Raw genomic sequence first — 21830 nt, 5'->3', positions numbered from 1 at the left:
CGCCGCAAGCCCTAGGGAGGGCGGGAATCCGGCGCGCAGCTGGCAAGAGCGGCCGGGGAGCCGCGTGGGGGGCGGGCTGAGCCCGTGGGGAGGGAATGGCCGGGGCTGGGAGAGGCTGTGCCGGCGGGGCCGGGCTGGCCCTGTGTGCGCAGCTTTAAAGGAAGTGACCCCGGAGCGCGGGGCGGGCCGACGTGAGGCCGCGGGGGCTGCGCACCCTCGGAAGTGCCCAGGACGCACCCTCGGAAGCGCCCAGTCCGATCTGGCCGCGTGATGACTCCCCTCGGGGCCGCGGGGGTCTTCTGCGTGTTGTCCTTGCTCGGTGAGTGGCGCCCCCCTGTGTCCACCGCTGGGGGTGCCGGGCGGGGCCCGAGGGGCGGTGGGGTTGGCGCTGAGGCGGGGCGCGGGGTGGGGGGGGACTCGCGCGGGCCGGCTGTCGGGAGAAAGATGTCACTGCACCCCTCCCTTGGGGCGCAGGGTGGGGAACTTCGCCCTGGGGCGCCTGGATCTGGCTGGGGAGGAAGTGGGGGCTCCAGTGCTCTCCGCGGGGCTCATCTCTCTCTCGGGGCCTCTGAAGCCCCAGGCGGGATCCAGGCTCGCGCTCCCGCAGCCTGCCCGGGAAGGTTGTGGCTTTTCTCTGAAATTCAGTTACTTCTCGGCCTCCCGAGCTGCCCTGGCCTTAGACTTGGGCGCACAGAACCGCGCTGGGCCGCCCTCCGGCTCGCCCCACCAAGGCCTTGGGGGTGGATCCCCGCCGGGGTGGGGGCGCCCCGTTTCCTCTGCGGGTGCAGGGCTTGCTCGCAGTGGGGGGTGGGTGGCCTGTGCGCCCAGGCGGGCCAACTTGGGGTGGGAAGCCGGCGCCGGCAGGGGGGAGGGTAGAGAGAAGGGTTTGACAGGGGACCCAGTCAGCGCTTCGGGGTTCCTAAGCAGGCAGTGAGGGCGCGTTTCCCCGCCCTTTGGTCTTAAAGGAACCAGTGAGTGTCTAGAACCACCTGGTTCCCTTTCTAGCTTCAGGAAATCAGGAGGACAGCCCCAGGACATGGGTATCTTTGCCTTGGTTTTTACTTCCTTACCCACCCGAATGCCTCCAGTCTGGGGGCAAGTCACAGTCAACCCCCTGGAGAGTAGCCCCCCTAACTCATTCTTCCTTTGGGGAGAGGGGTGTGGGCCAGGTTCCTCTGTTATCCTTTGTACAATCTGTCAGATCACAGTTCCACTCCAGTCTTCAGCCTTTTCTGAGTCACTGCCCTTTACATTCTCCTGTTATAGGACAGGGAGAGGGGCAGCCCAAAACCCCGCAAACCTGCCTGTTCTAAATGGGTTCTGCCATCTGCCGCATCAACACAAAACATAGGAGACTTTAATGGGAAGGAATTTTAATAAAACTAGGAAACAATACAGGGAAGGCAAAGAGTCTAGTTTCTAAATGAAGCACCCAAAGTTACCCGTCCCCTCGTGGGTAAAAGTCCACCCAAGCGGGATTGGCCCAGAGCAAGGCCCCAAAGCCTGCCCCAAGTCTAAAGCACCTTCCAGTGGGGACCCACAGAAAAGGGTCAGAAACAACCAGACAAGCCCGGAAGGAAAAGAGCAAAATCAACATCAAGATAAAAGCTGCCATTGTCACCGCCCCATGGGTCTCACCCACATCTGTGTCACCCAGTCCACGACCAAAAGACAAGCGCAGTTTCTTCACCTGTCTCTAGGCTCCATGAGCCTCCTCCAGGTCTCCTGGCTCCATCCTGCTTCCTTCCTCAGTGTCTTCTGCAGTTTCTCCTCTTCCTGCTCAGCTCCACCCTCCCTTGGGTGGGGCAGGGAACCTCCCCCTTTCCTGGGGACCACCCTGTTACACTCCCAGGTGTACCACCTGGGGGAGGGTTTGGGGTTGGCTCAAAGGTTCCACAGTGTCAGATACAAGTTTAGGAGGGGGGATTAAAAGAAGCTCCAAAGCCCTGGGCCTGCAGAGGAGGCGAGCCTTCTCTTTTGTGAAATCAGGCATCCTCTGTGAAGCAAAGCCTTCCAGGGAGGGAGGGTGGTGGAACCTGGCTTCCTAGGAGGGAGGTGCTGGAGCTGCAGTGATGTGGAAGAGATCCCAGGAGGAGGAAACCAGGCAAGGAAGCCAGGGAGCAAGAGTTTACAGGTGAACTTGGGCAATAAATGGTCCTGCCTCCATGTCCCCCAGGGACACTGGAGTGTCCCTCAGGGACACTCCAGGTGTGCTGAGGGCAGTTTCTGTGGGCTCCCTTTCTGGGAGAGAAAGGATAATAGTGTCCGTAAGAATTCATACAATTATTGTGGACATCAGTTGCTCAACAAATACTGAGTGTCAGCTGTGTGGGGGTGTTGCAGAAATAAATTCTAGCTTCTTACCCAGGCAAGGGAAGAACAAGCAGTACTTCAGGAATGGTGAGGTTATTTATTACTCATGCATGAGGTCCCAGACCTGGGTAGCCCCATAAGGTCTGAGCACCCCTCTAGAGACAAAGAGTTTCTTTTATACATAATCATTTTCATTGATAACATTGGTTAGTTAGCATACAATTTCTTGACAAAGGAAAAGGGGAAGGATGCAGATCTTTGAGAATGGCCCAGGAGAACAACCAGCCTAGCAGGCTGGCAGGCCTTGTTTAGATCTGCTTATTAAGGAAGCAAACTTGTCTCCTACTTACATTTCCATGTCTATGGCTCTTTAACAGGGAAGGATTTCCTTTTCTTAGCAGTTCCCTTTTCCTTAACATTTCCCCTTCAGGGGGGCACTGTACCAGGCCCTTCCCCCCCAACCACCAGCACACAGCAGGGGACAACCACTCCCTGCTCAGGTGCTGGGGGAGGGGGAGACAGTGAAAAAGAGCAAATAGAGAAATGTGGGGTGATGGCACAGCACACAGTCACTAATACAGAGATTAGGAGAGCAGAGAGGAGGGGGAGCCGTTCATATTTCTTTTTAAATTTTCAAAACTTTGGAACACTCAAAAGCTTTAGAACAGTAAAAATAGTACAATGGATACTACACACCTTTCTCATCGATTTTACCTCATTTGGTTGACTTCTCCTTTGTAGATACAAGCCCACACTCACACCCCAATGCACTAAATAGGTTATTTTTTGCAAGACCTTTTGAGAAATGCAAATCTCATTGTTATAGGGCAGCCCCAATATTGAACTGGACTGCATCCCAACATCCATATATTCGATCTTCATCACTATGGAAATGGTGACAAAAAGTGAAAGGGGGAAATTGTTAGGGGGGAAAAGGCTGTCCCAAAGCTAATTCCATATAGGCTTTGTGGACTCCACCCCCACCCCAGGCCAAAGCCAAAGACACTGGGGGAACTCCAAATCCCATCACCACCAGAGGGAAGGTGGCTGGGACCTGAGGGTGGGGTTAAGCAGCCAGGTTGGTATAAAGCCAGACATGTGGGCTTTGGAGGGGCCCCCCATTTTGACTCTCTGCCAGCTCGCAGCGTCTGGCCAGCTCGGAGAGTGACTTTGGGTTTCCAGGTCGTCGGATCGGGTAGGACGCATTAAAGACTTTATTTCCCTATTTTCTCCCTGAGTTGTACATTTTCCTTATTTCCTTTTCCCTTGTCAATAAACCTTTAATTAACCTTTTGTGTGTGCCTGTAGTGGAGTATTAATAAGTCCTTTTTAAGCACGCGGGTGAGGACCCACAGCCAGGCAACCCATTCAATATCAGGGCTGCCCTGTAACAGCTGGAGTCCAACGTGGTTTCCAAGCTTCTCCCGTGGTTGACCAGCCATGACGACCTGTCCCTGATTGAGTTGGCTTGTCTTCTAAGGCACTGCATCCTCAGTGAGCCCCAGAGCCTGGTCAACAAACACAGCCTTGTCCTGGGCTGCGTTCTGGCTGAGTCAGATCGGGGTCAGCACTTCATCTGGTGGTGGAAGTCCCTTGTAAGTGCGTGGGTGAGGACCCACAGCCAGGCAACCCGTTCAATATCGGGGCTGCCCTATAACAGAACCTCTTTTGTCCCCTTTCATGGAGGAGTTTGCTTTTTACTTTATGGCTGCCATTTTTGAAGGCTTCAGACCAGTTTGAAAGGTCCATGCAGGAGGCGGGAATGCAAAAGCCTACCTGGAAGCCCACCTGGGGGCAGGAATGTGGATACCTGCCTGGAGGATTCAGACAATGAGCCTTCCCCCTCCCCCTAGGAGTCTCTTCTCAGACAAAGAAACTCTACCTGCCCCAGGAACCTTTTAGAGCCCTACAAACTTTTCCTGCCATAGGAGCCCAATTTCCCACCTGACCTCTCCTCACTCTATAAAACCCTGACTCCCCCTGACAAGGTGCGCGGCTTCACTGACCCCCACCTTGGGTGCGTGAGGTCCGCCCGGGGTGCAATAAACTTTCCCTTCCTTGAGAAATGTAGCCTGGCTCTCCTTTTCTTTACCGCGCTGGACCTTTTGATACCGGAATTGTCGGGCCTAGTCTCCCAGCCAGGAACAGATCCCAGGCTGCAGGGCCGCGCTGAGCCCCAGCCACTAGACCCCCTCGGGTTGGTGTCTCACGAAACCGCAGCAGGAACTTCGCAGACTCTCAGGCAAGCAAGCGAGAAGAGGCAGGTTTGTTTTGAGAAAGAAAAAGTTTATTGAGGAGATAAAGAGCAGAAATAAAGTGGGACTCCCAGGCCAGGAAACCAGGCCTGGGAGAGACAAGGAAGCCAAAGTGGAGTTGTGTCTCAGGGAATATAGACCTTTTTTTCCCTGATTATTCTAAAGCTCCACCAGTCTCTTTGTGATTGGTTAGTTCTCGGCTGTCTCACTTAATTTGCTATGGAGTGGGGGATCTTCACATTCCTTATCTGACAGCTTTCTCTTTCCCCATTTGTTGCATCTTTAAATTTATGGCCCAGTCCTCTGGATGGACATCCCTGCATTGAAGTTAAACAGCTGCCCTTCTAAGTTGTCCATAAATTAAACCACTCTCCATTTCTCCAATCTCTGCCTCCCTTTACCACCTGAAGGAAACCAGGACCAGCGTTAACAATGTTGCCCTTGGTCCTGAGATGTTTGCTTTTACCAGTGGAATTGGTTACATTCCCTTGGTTGTCCCTATCTCTGAAGCCTCCCTCAATTCTTCAGAGGTTCCCTCCTGCACTGTCCCTAAAACTGCCTAATTCCTAGCTTGCCCTGTGTCTCACTTTCACAGTTGTTTTACAGAATATGCCTTGATTTGGACTGTCTACGTTTTGGTGGTGATTGGGTTCTGGTGAAAAAGTTGTCGGGCAGGATTCTCTTTGTAGGTGTGTCCTGGTCTGCTCCGCACAGGTCATCAGGCAGCAAACTCGCTCCATTGGTCCCACTGTGGAGGTGTGAGCTTCTATGACTTGGTGAATGTGAGGGCCCACAGATTTCTCACTTTAGAGGCACCTTTTCCGCTTTGTAAATAAGTAATTGACTAAGTGACACTTTTGTTATAGGGCAGCCCCGATATTGAACGGGTTGCTGGCTGTGGGTCCTCACCCGTGCGCTTAAAAGGGACTTATGAATACTCCACTACAGGCACACACAAAAGGTGAATAAAAGGTTTATTTACAAGGGAAAAGGAAAGAAGGAAAATGTACAACTCAGGGAGAAAATAGGGAAATAAAGTCTTTAATGCGTCCTACCCGATCCGACGACCTGGAAACCCAAAGGCGCTCTCTGAGCTGGCTGGATGCTGCGAGCTGGCAGAGAGCCAAAATGGGGGACCCCCCCCCACCCCCCAAAGCCCACGTGTCTGGTTTTATACCAACCTGGCTGCTTAACCCCACCCTCAGGTCCCAGCCACTTTCCCTTGGGTGGTGATGGGATTTGGAGTTCCCAGTGTCTTTGGCTTAGGCCTGGGGTGGGGGTGGAGTCCACAAAGCCTGTATGGAATTAGCTTTAGCCTTTTCCCCCTAACACTTTGAGGCTGTGTGTGTATCTGTCCCTTGACCATCTTTCCTCTCATCTTTTAGCATCCGCTGGTGATTTCAGCCCCAAGTCCATTATCACTAAAACATTTGTAGATGGCAACAATTTTTCAGCCCTTTTTTTGTTTGTTTTTAAGATTTATTTATTTATTTATACAAGCACTGGGTACAGTCAGAAGCACAGGAGGGTGAGAGAATTCATCAGAGCCAGAGCGGGGAGCAGAACAGACTGACAAAATACATTGCTGAGGGGAGCAGCGGGAGGCAGGAGAGGTTTGTTGTGCCACATGAGACCCTTCCTGGTGGCCGGGCATTGAACCAGTGTTGCAGAGTCTGCGGGCTGCTTTGCTGTCCAGTGCTCAATCACTGTGCCACCTGGGGAGGCCCTTAGCCCTTTTTTTATTTTTTATTTAAAAAGTTTGCTATTCTTTAGCAATGAAAAGCTCTTTGTTATTTCTTTTAAGATTTATTTTATTTATTTATGCATGTAAGAACTGGGGTACAGGACAGAGGTGCAGTGGGTGAGAGGATTCACCAGAGACAGAGTGGGGAGCAGAACCGGCAGATCCACTGAAATACACAGCTGAGGGGAGTAGCAGGCGAGACAGGAGAGGTCTGCTGTGCCATGTGGGTCAGCTCCCTGGCCTGGAATCAAACTCAGGGCACATGGCTGCCAATAACTTCATAGCACTGAGACTTAACCCCTTGTGCCACCAGGGAGGTCCTGGATCCTCCCCTCTCTATGGTCATCACAGTTACAAAGGGACTCTAGTAGGCAAACACTCCCCTGGCAGGTAATGGGCTTTCAATAACTCTGTGTTTTCATTTTTCTTCACGTCTTGTCATTTCACTTGTCAAATGGGAGTCATTTTATTTGTAACTTTTGTGGTTTCTTTAAGCTCAAAATAACTTGGGAATTTTTTCATAGCTGGGTCCCTTTTCTCCAACCCTGCTGCTCTCCACCCACAACTCCATCTCTGCCTTCACGCTTGCCCTGCTGGCCAGCCCAGAAACCTCTCCTCCCTGTCATTGTGTGTTCATTCAAAGACAATTGGTTCCTCCACTCGTGTGTTGGGCCCCTCGTCCAGGGCTGCTCCCCGGCTGCCCCACACACCGTTGTCCTGTGTGGGGAGGAGGGCCAGGCCTGCTGAGCAGAAAGGATGGTGCTGGGCTTCTGACACTGCCTCTCTTCATGAAGGCAGATGGTTCTAAAACCCTTGCAAAAGAGAGAAATGGAGGAGATTTGCTTCTCATTTAAAATTGCTGAACATGGGCCTCCCCGGTGGCGCAACGGTTGAGCGCTGGGTTGCGAAGCTGCCTGCAGCATCTGCAGCGCCGGTTCGAGCCCCGGCTGCTCCCCGGCCACCAGAGGAGGGTCCCACATGGCACGCAGACCTCTCCTGCCGCCCGCTGCTCCCCTCAGCAGTGTACTTTGTCCTTCTGCCTGCTCTGCTCCCCGCTCTGGCCCTGGTGAATTCTCTCACCCTCCCACGCTTCTGACTGTACCCAGTGCTTGTATAAATAAATAAATAAATAAACAAACAAATAAATCTTTAAAGGAAAAAAAAATAAAAATAAATAAAATTGCTGAACACAATTTAAACGCAATTGACTACAATAGGCCTAGTTAATGTTCTTGAATGTTCCTGTACTTTTCAGATTAGTCCGGTTGCCAGTGAGCAAAATGTGCATCAAGTTTTAATTTATCTTAATGTCATTGCCTTAAGGATTGATCTTCTTGCAATAAGAGAGTTGAGTCTGGTGCTTATACCCACTTTGGGGTGTCAGGAATGTGTAGGGGTGGTAATAAAAGTGTAACACAGGCCCATCAATTGATGGGGTGGAGACAGGGGCCTCTAATTTGAGGTGTGAGTCAGCGTTTGTGGCTGTGAATATTCCCACCATGGTGAATTTCAAGCTACAAGATTGTGCTGAGTGGGGTGAGTGTTGTGCCCAAGATCAGCAGACTCAGCGAGCATAGCCTCCAAGAATCCAAAGACAGCAGATGCAAATACAAAAGGGAGTTTATTACAGACTCGAGTCCGGGCTCACGGCACCTACCAACTTAGTGGCAGATAGCGAGAGCCCCGAAGAAATGGAACAGGGATCTTACATAGGGTTACAAGCAGATCTCTAAAAATTAAATCATGTTGGCAACCATTCATTGGTTACACAGGTGCATTTCCTAACAATGGTGGGTGCACAGTTTCAGTTTTTGAGCTGATTGGTCACATTGAGATGCAGCTTTATTTTATGGCTAGTTTGACCTCATTAGTGGCCCGGATTGCTCTGCTCCGCTGTGGCTAGTGGACTAAGACCAGAGTGGGGTGGGGGTCGAACTCTGGAATGCAGTCTTTCCCAGGACAGCAAAACCTGAAATTCTAAAATGGCAGTTACACAAAGCAATGGCTAAGAATACCTATGCTTGGTTCCACAGTGAGGACAAAGTAATAGTGGGCCCCTGAGAGGTGACTGATCCAGGCCCAACTCTCCGCTGTCCCTGTCCCTGGGCCTTGAGCACTTAGTCCTCCTCTGGCTTCAGTCATTGTTTCTGGTATCCACTGGTGGCAGCTCTCAGTCCTCCAAGAGAAAGCCTGGCTCGTCCCTCCCCTCAGCCCCCAGCCCAGCCACTGAATCCTTTGCTTTCTCTCTCCAGTGTCTCTTGAGTCTGTCCGCTTGTCTGTCCCTCCTGCAGACACCCTCATCCCGCCTGTGCAGTCCCGTCCACCACTCTCCCTGCCCCAGCACTGACCTCTTCTGCTTTCTCTGGCTCCACACTCGCTCGTCTCAACCACTGTCCTCTGGGCAAACAGGCAGCAGACACTGAAATTAGTCATGCCAGTCTTGTGGAAAATCGTCCATGGTTTTCCTTGGCCATTAGGATAAGTTCCAGCCCCGTCTGTATCTCACCAGATGCTCCCCAGCCCCCAGCAGCTCCATGTGGGTAGCTCCCTGGCTGGGATGGAACTCATGATACAACGGCTGCAGATAGCTTCATAGTGCTGAGGCTTAACCCCTTGAGCCACCAGGGAGGCCATTTTTTTTTTTTTTAGATGCATGTTTTATTTATTTATTTATTTGTTTGTTTGTTTATACATGCACTGGGCACAGTCAGAAGCGCGGGAGGGTGAGAGAATTCACCAGAGCCAGAGCGGGGAGCAGAGCAGGCAGAAGGACCGAAGTACACTGCTGAGGGGAGCAGCGGGCAGCAGGAGAGGTCTGCGCGCCATGCGGGACCCTCCTCAGGTGCCGGGGAGCGGCCGGGGAGCAGCCGGGGAAACCCAGAGCTAAGCCACTGCGCCACCGGGGAGGCCCAAGGGAGGCCATTTTAAAAGGCTTTTGTTTCCTCAGTCCTAAGCTGTTTGTTTACTGGGAGATGGCCTTGGGAGTTGCTTCCTCCCTCAGTATGACTATCTCCTCAACCCTCTACCAGGGCTGGGCTGGCTAACTCCTCCCACCTTAAGTGATTTGTAGTCCTGGATCCATCAACCTGACTTCCAGGAAGGCCCTTGGCCTGGAGGCCCCCACTCACCTGCTCTGTATCCTCTCCAGCACTTGGGGTGCCTGGGGACCAGGACGGTGCCTGGCATCTTGCTGCCTCATTCGCAGTGTCTTCCACAGCCCCTGTCATAGCCGGGATCCATAAGCTGGATTGTTCCAGTGTGGATTTCCGTGGCCCGAGTTCCCTAGTAAAGAGTCAACTTCTTGCGTGTGTCCTGCTTGCTGCCGGCAGTTTAGCACAAAATAACTGATGCGTAATTTTACTTGTTTCTCCCTGAAAGGGCATCTTGGAAAATGCTTTTCTGTTTTCACTAAAATCATGTGCTGCTGCCTAACCAATTTTTTCCCCTCTTAGATCTCATCGTATGTGATGCCCAGCCCCAAAATATGGTTACATATGGAGGCATGAATCAGAATGTAACTTTCATAATAGTAGGACCTGTAGCCTTTATCGATATCCTGTGCAAAAAAAAGGAAAGGATGAAGTCATCTGTTGCATTGGGTAACCCCGCACTGATAAACGGGAGTCGGTTAGCAGGCTACATAATGCAGGATGCTGCTGAGGAGCAAAATCCTGGCCTTTTAATTGATAGAAGAATTATACAGCCACAGATGTGAGCCAGGAGGACAAAGAGAAAAGGGAGGGGTAAGACTGGATAATGTGCTTTGTCATCTGCAGGATCAGGGCTGTGAGTCTGCCCTCCAGGCACTTCCCATCTGCTTGATGACTCCGTATTGTAATTGAGATCAAGCCCTAGGTCCCCAGACAGGGTTTCAATCTTATCAACAAGGCTTTCCACTCATCACCTTCTAGGGTCCCTTTATACATTGGTCCTCGGCACCCCAGGCGTTCCCAATCTTACCTCATGATTGTAATTCGGGAATATGTTTTATGCCTCAATCATCAGCCCCCGTCCCTCCCCCCCACCCGGCTTTCACAGTCATACCTGGTGATGCAAACCCTTCCCAGAGTGATCTAGCTTTGTGCTCTTGATTGCTTTGAAAGACACCTTGCAGGGTTGGGCTTCTGTACCTAACTGACCAGGCCATTCTGACCTTGCTTAGGATTTAGAACTGTAGGTAACAAAATGGTGGCCGAACAGGTTGCTTAGGATTAGCAGACACACAGTCATCGAATGGGAGAACTTTTACTTGGAGCCCAGATCTTTCCCGCTCTTTATAAGTAGGACTTATTTAAACACCTCCTTGGGTGACTTCACCATCTTCAATTTCACATCTTCAGACAAAGATGAGTACGAAGTCAAATATGACAGTATTAGGGCTAACACAAAGTTTACTCTTTTTAAAAAAAAATTATTTTTTACATCATTGTTCATTTTTAAAAAATATTTGCTTCCCCCACCCCCTCAGTGTAGTCCCCATAGAGTTTCCTTCCCCAGTGTACCCGTGCACCATCACCTCAGTCCCCTGTGCTCCTCCCTCCCTCCCTCTGATCCCTCTTCCTCCTCTTCCCCTGCAGGATGTCTCTGATTTAAAATTGTCTGTTTTTCTTGGTTGTGTTTTGTACTGTTATTATCTTTTACACTGATATTCCCCTATATTCCTGCTATAAGTGAAACCATCCGATATTTTTCTTTTTCCTTCTGGCTTATTTCACTGAGCATCATTCCTTCTAGCTCCATCCGTGTTGCTGTGAATGGCATGAGTTTATCTTTTTTGATTGCTGAATAATATACCATTGTGTATATGTGCCACCTCTTCTTGATCCAGGCATCTATTTTTGGGCATTTGGGTTGTTTCCAGGTTTTACCTATTGTAAATAGTGCTGCAATAAACATAGGGGTGCAGGTGGTCTTTTGAGTCAATGTTTTTGTGTCCTTTGGGTAGATCCCTAGGAGTGGAATTGCAGGGCCGTATGGTAGCTCCATTTGTAGTAGACTGAGGAACCTCCAGACAGTTTCCATAGTGGTTGTGTCCAGTTTGCACTCCCACCAGCAAGGTAGGAGTGCATCCTAACAAGGTAGGAGTGCATCACCACATCCTCGCCAACATTTGTGGTTGCTTGTTTTTTTGATATGTGCCATTCTCACTGGTGTAAGGTGGTATCTGTCTCAATGTGGTTTTGACTTGCATTTCCCTGATGATAAAGGGATGTTGAACATTTTTTCATATGCCTGTTGGCCATTTGTATTTCCTCTTTGGAGAAATGTCTTTTAAGTTCTTCTGCCCATTTCTTGACTGGATTCTTTACTTTGTTTTTGTTGAGTTGTGTGAGTTCTTTGTATATCTTTGGATCCATCCCTTATCAGTTTTATGGAGTGCAAAGATTTTTTCCCAATCAGTGGGGTGTCTTTTTGTTTTGGTTGATGTCTCTTTTACTGTACAGAAGATTTTCAGTTTGATGTAGTCCCAGGGTTTATCTATTCCTTGACTTTCTTTGCTTTGGGTGATGAGTCTTTAAAAAATGTTACTGATATGTATGTCTTGTAGTGTTTTACATGTATTTATATTTGGCTTCAGGTCTTATGTCCAGTTCTTTTATTTATTTGGAGTTGATTTTTGTATATGGTGAGAGGAAGTGGTTAGTTTCATTTTTTTTGCACGTGGTGGTCCAGTTTTTCCAGCACCATTTATTGAACAAACTGTCCATGTTCCATTGCAAATTCTTTGCTCTTTTGTCAAAGACTAATTGTCCATATAGCTGTGGCTTTATTTCTGAGCTCTCTGTTCAGTTCCATTGTTCTGTGTGTCTGTTTTTGTTCTAATACCAAACTGTTTTAATTATTTTTTTAAAGATTTATTTATTTATTTGAAGTGTGGGAGGGTAAGAGAATTCACCAGAGCCAGAGCGGGGAGCAGAACAGGCAGACTGATGAAGTACACTGCTGAGGGGAGCAGCGGGCAGCAGGAGAGGTCTGCGCGCCATGTGGGACCCTCGCTGGCAAAACCGGTGCTGCAGAGGCTGCAGGCATTTCACAGCCCAGTGCTCAACTGCTGCGCCACCAGGGAGGCCCCCAAACTTTTTTAATTATTATGGCTTTGTAGTATAGCTTGAAGTTTGGAAATGTGATGCCTCCACTCTCTTTTGTTTTCGTCAGTAGAGCTTTGGCTATTCGCAGTTTTTTTGTGGCTCCATATGAATTTCATTAGTATTTGTTCTATTTCTTTGAAGAATGTCGTGGAGATTTTTATTGGGATATCATTGAATCTGTAACTTGCTTTTGGTAAGATGGCCATTTTAATAATGTAATTCTTCCAATCAATGAGCATGGGATGTCTTTCCATTTCTTTGTGTCTAGTGTCTACTTCTATTTCTTTTAACAGTGTTTTAAAGTTTTCTTTGTATAGGCCCTTTACTTCTTTTGTTAGATTTATTCCCAAGTATTTGATATTTTATGTTTCAATTTTTTTAAAGATTTATTTATTTATGCATACAAGAGCTGGGGTACAAGCCAGAGATAGGCGGCGGGGTGGGGGGGGCGGTGAGAGGATCCACGAGAGACAGAGTGGGGAACAGAACAGGCAGAGTGACTGAAATACACTGCTTAGGGGAGCAGTGGGTGAGACAGGAGAGGTCTGCTGTGCCATGTGGGTTTCTCCCTGGCCAGCCGGGGATTGAACTCGTGCTGCAGAGGCTGTGGATTGCTTCATAGTGCAGGGCTTAACCCCTTGTGCCACCAGGGAGGCCTATGTTTCAATTTTAAATGGGATGGTTTTCTTGATTTCTTCTTCAGATTGATTGTGAAGGCTACTGATTTTTGCATGTTGATTTTGTATCCTGCTACTTTACTAAACTGGTTGATTATTTTGAGTAGTTTTTCTGTGGATTTTTTAGGGTTCTCTATGTATATTATCATATCGTCAGCAAATAGTGATAGTTTTACTTCTTCTTCCCCTATCTGGATTGCTTGTATGTCTTTCTCTTGTCTTATTGCCCTGGCTAGGACCTCCAGTATTATATTGAAGAGCAGCGGTGAGAGAGGACATCTTTGTCTTGTTCCTGATCTTAAAGTAAAGGCCTTCACCTTTTTGCCATTGAGAATAATATTGGCAGTAGGTTTGTCATATATGGCTTTTATCATGTTAAGGTATGTTCCTTCTATCCTGAGTATTTCAAGGGCCTTCATCATAAATGGATGTTGGACGTTGTAGAATGCTTTCTCAGCAACTATTGATATTGTTAGGGGAAAAAGATGTCCTGAGCAAACTCCATACAGGTTTTGGGGACTCCACCCCACTCCAGACCAAAGCCATCAAGACACTGGGAATGACAAATCCCATCATCACCAAAGGGAGGGTTGCTGGGAACTGAGGGTGGAGTTAAGCAGCCAGGTTTGGTATAAAATCAGACATGTGGGCCTTGGGTCTCTCTCTTGGCCTCACAGCTCTTGGCTTTTCACCAGCTCACAGCGTGCAATTGGGATTCCAGGTCAGTGGAACTGTAGGATGCATTCACAAATTTATCTCCCTCTTTTTCTCCCTGAGTTATTCATTTCTTCATTTCCCCTTCTTTTGTAAATAAACCCTTTATTAACCTTTTGGATGTGCCTGCAGTTGAGTAATTTTTTTTTTAGTTTGCCAGTATTTATTGCAAAAATTCATTCTACACCTCACTGGAGAGAAGAGAAAGAAACAGAAAGATTTTGTAGGAAAGAAAACAGATTAAAGCCCAATGAAAGGAAATACACTTGCATATTTTTAAAGAAAACTTGATGAAAATAATATTTTATACATTTTAGACACTGGAGGCACAAAGGTTGGGAAAGGCATAATTGTGATCTACAGGCATTCTGGTAATGTTGGTCATTCTTGAAGAAGCAGTAGAGTTGTCCCATGTTTTGTAGGTGTTTGAGTGTTATTCAGTCTCATTTATGGGGTCATATTTCTATTACTAATACCAACTGGCATTTGACCTTTCACACTTTATGCCCTTGACAGTGATTGTCAATTGTATCTTCAATGCACAGTATGACCTTTGTGTTTTATTTATTTATTTTTATTTTTTTCATTTTATTTTATATAATTCTTACATAATTTCTCATTTTTGCACAATGTATGCATTTTTATTTTGGTTATATTCCCCATGCAATTGCATCCCCCCCTTATTTTGACCCTGATCCTTTCCCCGCCTGGCTCACCCCCATAGTGTGTCTTTGGTTTATAGTTGCTTGTTGATTTTGGTTTTGATTTTCACTTTGTATTAATTAGTTTTTTTCCTGGTCCCTTATTTAGGTTTTCTAAATTCCTGTGATCAGTGAGACCATCCAGTATTTTTCTTTTTCTTTCTGACTTATTTTGCTGAGCATGATCCCTTCTAGCTCCATCCACCTTGCTGCAAACTGCATGTGTTTATCTTTTTGATTGCTGAGTAATATTCCATTGTGTATATGTACCACATCTTCTTGATCCAGTCATCTATTTTTGGGTATTTGAGTTGTTTCCATAGCTTAGCTATTGTGAATATTGCTGCATAGGGGTGCAGGTGCCCTTTGGAATTAATGTTTCTGTGTCATTTGGGTAAATACCTAGGAGTGGAATTGCTGGATAATATGGAAGCTCTATGTTTAGTAGGTCAAGAAATCTCCACACAGCTTTCCATAGTGGTTGGACCAGTTTGCACTCCCACCAGCAGTGCAGGAGAGTTCCTTTTTCTCCACAACCTTGCCAACATTTGTTGTTAGTTTTTTTAATATGTGCCTTCTCACTGGTATAAGGTGGTATCTCATTGTAGTTTTGATTTGCATTTCCCTGATTATAAGTGATGTTGAACATTTTTTCATATGCCTGTTGGCCATTTGCATTTCCTCTTTGGAGAAGTTTCTTTTTAGCTCTTCTGCCAATTTTTGATTGGATTATTTTCTTTGTTTTTGTTGAGTCTCATCAGCTCTTTGTAGATTTTTGTGATCAGTCCTTTATCATTAGTGTTGTGTGCAAAAATCTTCTCCCAGTCTTTAGGGTTTCTCTTTGTTTTGGTTATTGTCTCTTTTGCTGTGCAGAAGCTTTTTAATTTGATGTAGTCCCAGCTGTTGATCTTTGCCTTCACTATCACCGCTTTGGGTGATGTGTCTGTAAAGATGTCTTTGATGTGAATATCACATAGTGTTTCGCCTATATTTCCTTCTATGTATTTTATGGTTTCAGGTCTTATGTCTATTTCTTTAATCCATTTTGAGTTGGTTTTTGTGCATGGTGTGAGGTAGTGGTCAAGCTTCATTCTTTTGCACATAGTGACCCAGTTTTCCCAGCACCATTTATTGAACAAACTTTCTTTGCTCCAGTGCATATTCATTTCTCCTTTGTCAAAGATTAGTTGACCATAAATCTGTGGGTTTATTTCTGGATATTCTATTTGGCTCCATTGGTCCATGTGTCTGTTCTTGTTCCAATATCATACAGTTTTGATGATTATGGCATTGTAGTATAGTTTGAAGTCTGGGAGTGTGATGCCTCCATTCCCTTCTTTTTATTTTTCAGGAGAGCTTTGGCTATTCAGGGTTTTTGGTGATTCCATATGAATTTCTTTTTTTTTTAAAGAATTTTTATGTATTTATACAAGAACTGGGATACAGTCAGAGGTGCAGGAGGGTGAGAGAATTCCCCAGAGACAGAGTGGAGAGTAGAAAAGGCAGATGGACCAAAGATACTGCTGAGGGTTGCAGCAGGCGAGACAGAAGAGGTCTGCCACGCTATGTGGGTTTCTCCCTGGGCAGCCAGGAATCGAACCTGCATGCTGAGGCTGTGGACAGCTTCACAGCATGGCGCTCAACCAGCTGCACCACCAGGGAGGCCCCTTCATTTGAATTTCATTGGTAATTGTTCTATTTCTTTGAAGAATGTCATTGAAGTTTTTATTGGAATAGCATTGAATCTGTAAATTGCCTTTGGTAGGATGGCCATTTTGATAGTTAATTCTTCCAGTCCATGAGCAGGGACATATGTCTTTCCATTTCTTTGTGTCTTCTTCTATTTCTTTTAACAGTGTTTTATAGGTTTTTTTTTTTTTTTTTGTATAGGTCCTTTACCTCTTTTGTTAGGTTTATTCCCAAGTATTTGATTTTTTTTTGTTTCAATAATAAAAGGGATGTTTTTTTTGATTTCTTCTTCTTCAGATTTATTTGTGTATGATGATTTGAAGGCTACTGATTTTTGCGTGTTGATTTTGTATCTTGCCACTTTACTAAACTGATTGATTAGTTGAATTAGTTTTTCTGTGGAGTTTTTGGGGTTCTCTATGTACATTATCATATCATCTGTGAATAGTGATAGTTTAACTTCTTCCTTCCCTATTTGGATTCCTTGTATGTCTTTCTCTTTTCTTATTGCTCTGACCAGGACTTCCAGTATTATATTGAAAAGCAGTGGTGAGAGTGGACATCCTTGTCTTATTCCAGATCTTAATGAAATGCTTTCAGCTTTTCGCCATTGAGAATGACACTGGCTATGGGCTTGTCATATATGGCCTTTATGATGTTGAGGTATGCTCCTTGTATTCCGAGAATTTCAAGGGCCTTTATCATAAATGGGTGTTGTACTTTGTCGAAAGCTTTCTCAGCATCTATTGATATTATCGTATGTTTTTTTTTAAACATTGGTTTTATTTATTTATTTATTTTAAAGATAGATTTATTTATTTATTTATACAAGCACTGGGTACAGTCAGAAGTGCGGGAGGGTGAGAGAACTCACCAGAGCCAGAGCGGGAAGCAGAACAGGCAGAGTGACAAAATACACTGCTGAGGGGACAGCGGGTGGCAGGAGAGGTCTGTGTGCCATGTGGGACCCTCCTCCGGTGGCCGGAGAGCAGCCGGGGATCGAACCGGTGCTGCAGAGGTTGCAGGCAGCTTCGCAACCCAGCACTCAACCGCTGCGCCACCGGGGAGGCCCTATCACATGGTTTTTATATTTCTTTTTGTTGATGTGTTGGATAACATTGATTGATTTTAGGATGTTGAACCATCCTTGTGTCCCTGGAATAAATCCTACTTGGGCATGGTGAATTATCTTATGGATACATTGTTGGATTCTGACAGCTAAAATTTTATTGAGGATTTTTACATCCATGTTCACTAGAGAGATTGGCCTGTGGTTTTCTTTTTTTTTGTGTTGTCCTTGTTCAGTTTTGGTATTAGTGTAATGTTGGCTTCATAGAATGTGTTTGGTATTATTCCTTCCTTCTCAATTTTTTGAAAGAGTTTGGATAGGCACTAATTTGTTTCTGAATGTTTGGTAGAATTCATTTGTAAATCCATCAGATCCTAGGCTTTTGGGGAGGTTTGTGATTACCATTTCAATTTTGCTGCTTGTAATTGGTCTGTTTAGGTGTTCTATTTCTTCTTTATCTAGCTTTGAGTGATTGTAGAGTTGTAGGAATTTGCCTATCTCTTCTAGATTGTTCAACTTGTTTGCATATAACTGTTCGTAGTAGTTTCTGATTATTCTTTTGATTTCTGCTGTGTCTGTTGTGATTTCTCCTCTGTCATTTGTGATCAATGATTTATTTGTGCTTTCTCCTGTTTTTCCTTTGTGAGCCTGGCTAGGGGTTTGTCTATTTTATTTATTTTTTCAAAGAACCAACTTTTTGATTTCATTGATCTTTTGGATTTTTTTTTTTTAGTTTTGATTTCATTTATTTCTGCTTTAATTTTTATTATTTCTTTTTTTCTGCTGGTTTTGGGGTTTTTTTGTTGTTCTTTTTCTAGTTCTTTGAGCTTTGAGATTAGGTTGTTTCTTTGAGTTCTTTCTTGTTTCTTGATGTGAGCCTCTATTGCTATATATTTTCCTCTTATTACTGATTTTGTTGTGTTCCGTACATTTAGGAAATTGGTGTCTTCCTTGTTATTCAACTCAAAGTATTTTTTAATTTCTTCTTTGATCTCCTCATTGGTCCAGTGGTTTTCCAGTAGTATGGATTTCAATCTCCATGAAGTGGGCAGGTTCCTTTTCTTTTTTCATGATTTATTTCTAGTTTGATGCCTTTGCGATCAGAGAAGATAGTTGGAATGATTTTGATCTTCATGTATCTGTTGATGTTTGTCTTGTGGCCCAGTATGTGATCGTTTCTGGAGAATGATCCATGCACGCTTGAGAAAAATGTGTACTCGGATTTTTCTGGGTTCAGTGTCCTAAAGATGTCTGTTAAGTCCATGAGTTCTTTGTCTTTATTTAGGGCTCTAGTGTCTTTGTTTATTTTTTGTCTTGTTGATCTGTCCATTGGTGAGAGTGGGGTGTTGAAGTCTCCCACTGTATATGTATTTTCTTTAATGTCTGTTTTCAGAACTGATAATAATTGTGTAATATATTTTTGTGCTCCTTCATTTGGCTAGTATATGCTGATGATTATATCTTCCTGATGTATTGTCCTCTCGATCATAATGTGGTGTCATCTATGTCTCTTAACCTTTTCAAATTTGAAGTCTGTTTCATCAGATATAAGTATAGCTGTTCCTGCCTTCTCTTTTGGTCCATTTGCTTGTAGGATTGTTTTCCAATCTTTTACTTTCAGTCTATTTATCTTTTGTGGTTAAATGTGTTTCCTGGAGAGAGTAGAAGTTTAGGTTTTGTTTTTTAATCCAGCCTGCTTCTCTGTGTCTTTTTTTTTTTTACTCTGTGTCTTTTTATTGATGAGTTTAAGCCATTTACATTTAGTGGTCTTTTTTCCTTTTATAGATTTATTTATACAAGAACCAGGGTACAGGCCAGATACGCAGGAGGGTGAGAGGATTCACCAGAGATAGAGCAAGGATCAGAACAGGCAGACTGACGAAACACACTGCTGAAGGAAGCAGCGGGCAAGACAGGAGTGGTCTACAGCAACATGAGGGACCCTTGCTGGTGCGCCGGATTGAACCGGCACTGCAGAGGCTATAGACAGCTTCACAGCACTGTGCTCAACCACCTGTGCCACCAGGGAGGCCCTACATTTAGAGTTATCATTGATATGATGGAATCTGTATTTGCCATTTTGTTTGTCTTTTTTGTGATTTTATTCCTTGCTTTATTCTGTTCTTTTTATTCATTCCTCTGTTGGTTTTGGCTTTAGGACTTCTTGTAGAATTTTTTGGAGTGGGAGTTTTGTTGTAATGAATTTCTGGAGTTTCTCTTTGTCTGAGAAGGTCCATCGTTGCATTGGGCAACACCACACTGATAAAGAAATAGAAGTCATGGACCAGGCTACATAATGCAGTATGCTGCTGAAGAGCAAGATCCTGGCCTTTTTATTGATACACAGCATTGGTTGTAAGGGGGAGGAGCAAAAGGAAAAGGGAAGGAGATTAAGGAGGAAGGAGATTAAAGAAAGGGGATGGATGTAGAAGATCAGAGTTTGTGAATCTGCCCTCCAGGTACTTCTTATCTGCTTGATGACTCGGTATTGTCATTGAGATTAAGCCCTAGTTCCCCAGCCATGGTTTTAATCTTATCAACAAGGTGGGTCCTTTGTTATACATCAGTCCTTGCCACCATTTCCTGGTCATACCTCCTGATGCATAGCCTTCCCACCATGATCCAGCTTTGTGCTCTTGTTTGCTTTGAAGGGCACCTTGCAGGGTTGGGCTCCTGTACCTAACTGACCCAGGCCATTTTGACCTTGCTTAGGATTTAGAACTATAGGTGACAAAATTGTGGCCAAACAGGCCGCTTAGGAGTAGCAGAACCACAGTCCATATTTTTTCTTCATAGAGGAAGGAGAACTTTACAGGGTAAAGTATTCTTGGTTGGCATTTGTTGTCTTGAAATTTGTTGAATATGTTACTCCATTCTCTTCTTGCCCATAGTGCTTCCTTGGAGAAGTCTGAAGTTAACCTGATTGGTTTTCCCTTATAAGTTATCTGTTTCTCCCCCCTTGCCAGTTTCATTATTTTTCCCTTGTCTTGGACTCTTGCGAGCCTTCCTATTATGTGTCGTGCTGTAGCTTTCTTTTCATTATGGGAAATGGGAATTCTTCTTGTTTCTTGTTGTCCACATTCATTTCCTTTTTCATGCTTGGGAAGTTTTCTTCAATTATCTCCTTGAATAATTTCTCAGTTCCTTTGTCTCTCTTCTCTTCTGGAATGCCTGTAACTCTTACCTTTCCTCTCTTCATGGAGAGGAAATGTTGAAGATTGTCCTCCTTCTTCTTCCTTTAAACTTCTTTCTGCTTTTCTCTCTTGGTTCTTTTTATATCTGTATCTTCGAGAGCACTGATCCGTTCTTCCATTTCATCGATTCTTTTTTCATTGCTTTCCCCAGAGTTCTTTATCTCCTCCTGTAATCATTTAATCTCCTGCGTTTCTTTTACTTGCTTTCTTAAGGTCTCAATTTCATTCTTCAGTTCATTGATTATTTGTCTCATATCATTCTTTTCCTTTTTGCTTTTTTTTTATGCTTTTTAATCATGATGATTACTAATTCTCTGACAGGCAGAGAAGTTGTTCCATGTCATTGTTGAGCTCAGGTGACTTTTTCTTTTATGGTGTATCCTTCCCCTGTGGGCTTCCTTGGTTATTTGTGTTTTTTCCTTCTCTCCTAATTAGTTCTACATGTCGGGACGTTGTTCCACTGGTAATGGCTGGCATCTCTTTGGACTGTTCCTTTAGGGGTTTGGAAATGGCTGGCATTTGGCTATTTGCAGGTCTCTCCATGGAGTCCTTATCTTCCCCTAATGGTGCTGAGTTGCTATTACCTGGTGCCGTTCACTCACCTCCGTGGCAATTCCCGCAGGATTGTCCAGAGTTCCTGTTCATGGATGTGGTGCCTGCAGTAGTTCCTCTCCAATCATTGTCCCTCTTGATCCCTAATTTTTTCTTTTTTTTTTGTTTTTCTACCAAGTTTACTCTTAAAGTGATTGGTAAGTATTGAATAATGGGATGGCTTAAAATGATGAATTCCCAGCTGTTTGAAGAGACTGTTACAAATGAATGGCCACGAGGCGAGAACTGGCTGTCTTATAGGTCAGGCATGTGCCCTCTTCCTGGCATGCAGGAGCCACTCAAGCCCCTTGCCACCTTTTGGGTGAGAAAAGGAAGTGACGGAGTGGGGAGGAACTGCACCAGGGGCAGAGCGACTGCAGCAGTGTCACTTGTCTTGCTTGGAATGTTCTGGAAAAAGGGAGTAGCAGCAGGGAACTCAGAGCTGAGCTCCATGGACAGGTGGTGCTGTAGAGTTTCTGCTGGCCCCGGCAGCCCGCAGGAGGTGGGTTCTTGTCCTCCTGGGTCACTTTGCACTGGACCTGGAGCCAGGACACAGCCTCCCTCCTACCCCCAGCTGAAGCCTGGGGTCCTTCTTCTTGTACCCACGTAGGTCCTTACTGTTTAGCCATCAGGGTGCAGCCCTCCCAGATTGCCTGGCTCTTCTTCACCTTTTCTGGCAGTCACATGCCACTGTTCTTGGTGTTTTAATAGTATTGAAACCAAAGTCCTTTCTAGTTTCCTGGTTCCTCAGTCCTTGCTCCCCCATCCCACAGTAGCCTTGTCCCCCAATCTAG

The sequence above is a fragment of the Talpa europaea genome, assembly GCF_964194135.1.
Source record: "Talpa europaea genome assembly, chromosome: 9".
Classification (NCBI taxonomy): domain Eukaryota; kingdom Metazoa; phylum Chordata; class Mammalia; order Eulipotyphla; family Talpidae; genus Talpa; species Talpa europaea.
This window is presented reverse-complemented; position numbering follows the sequence as displayed.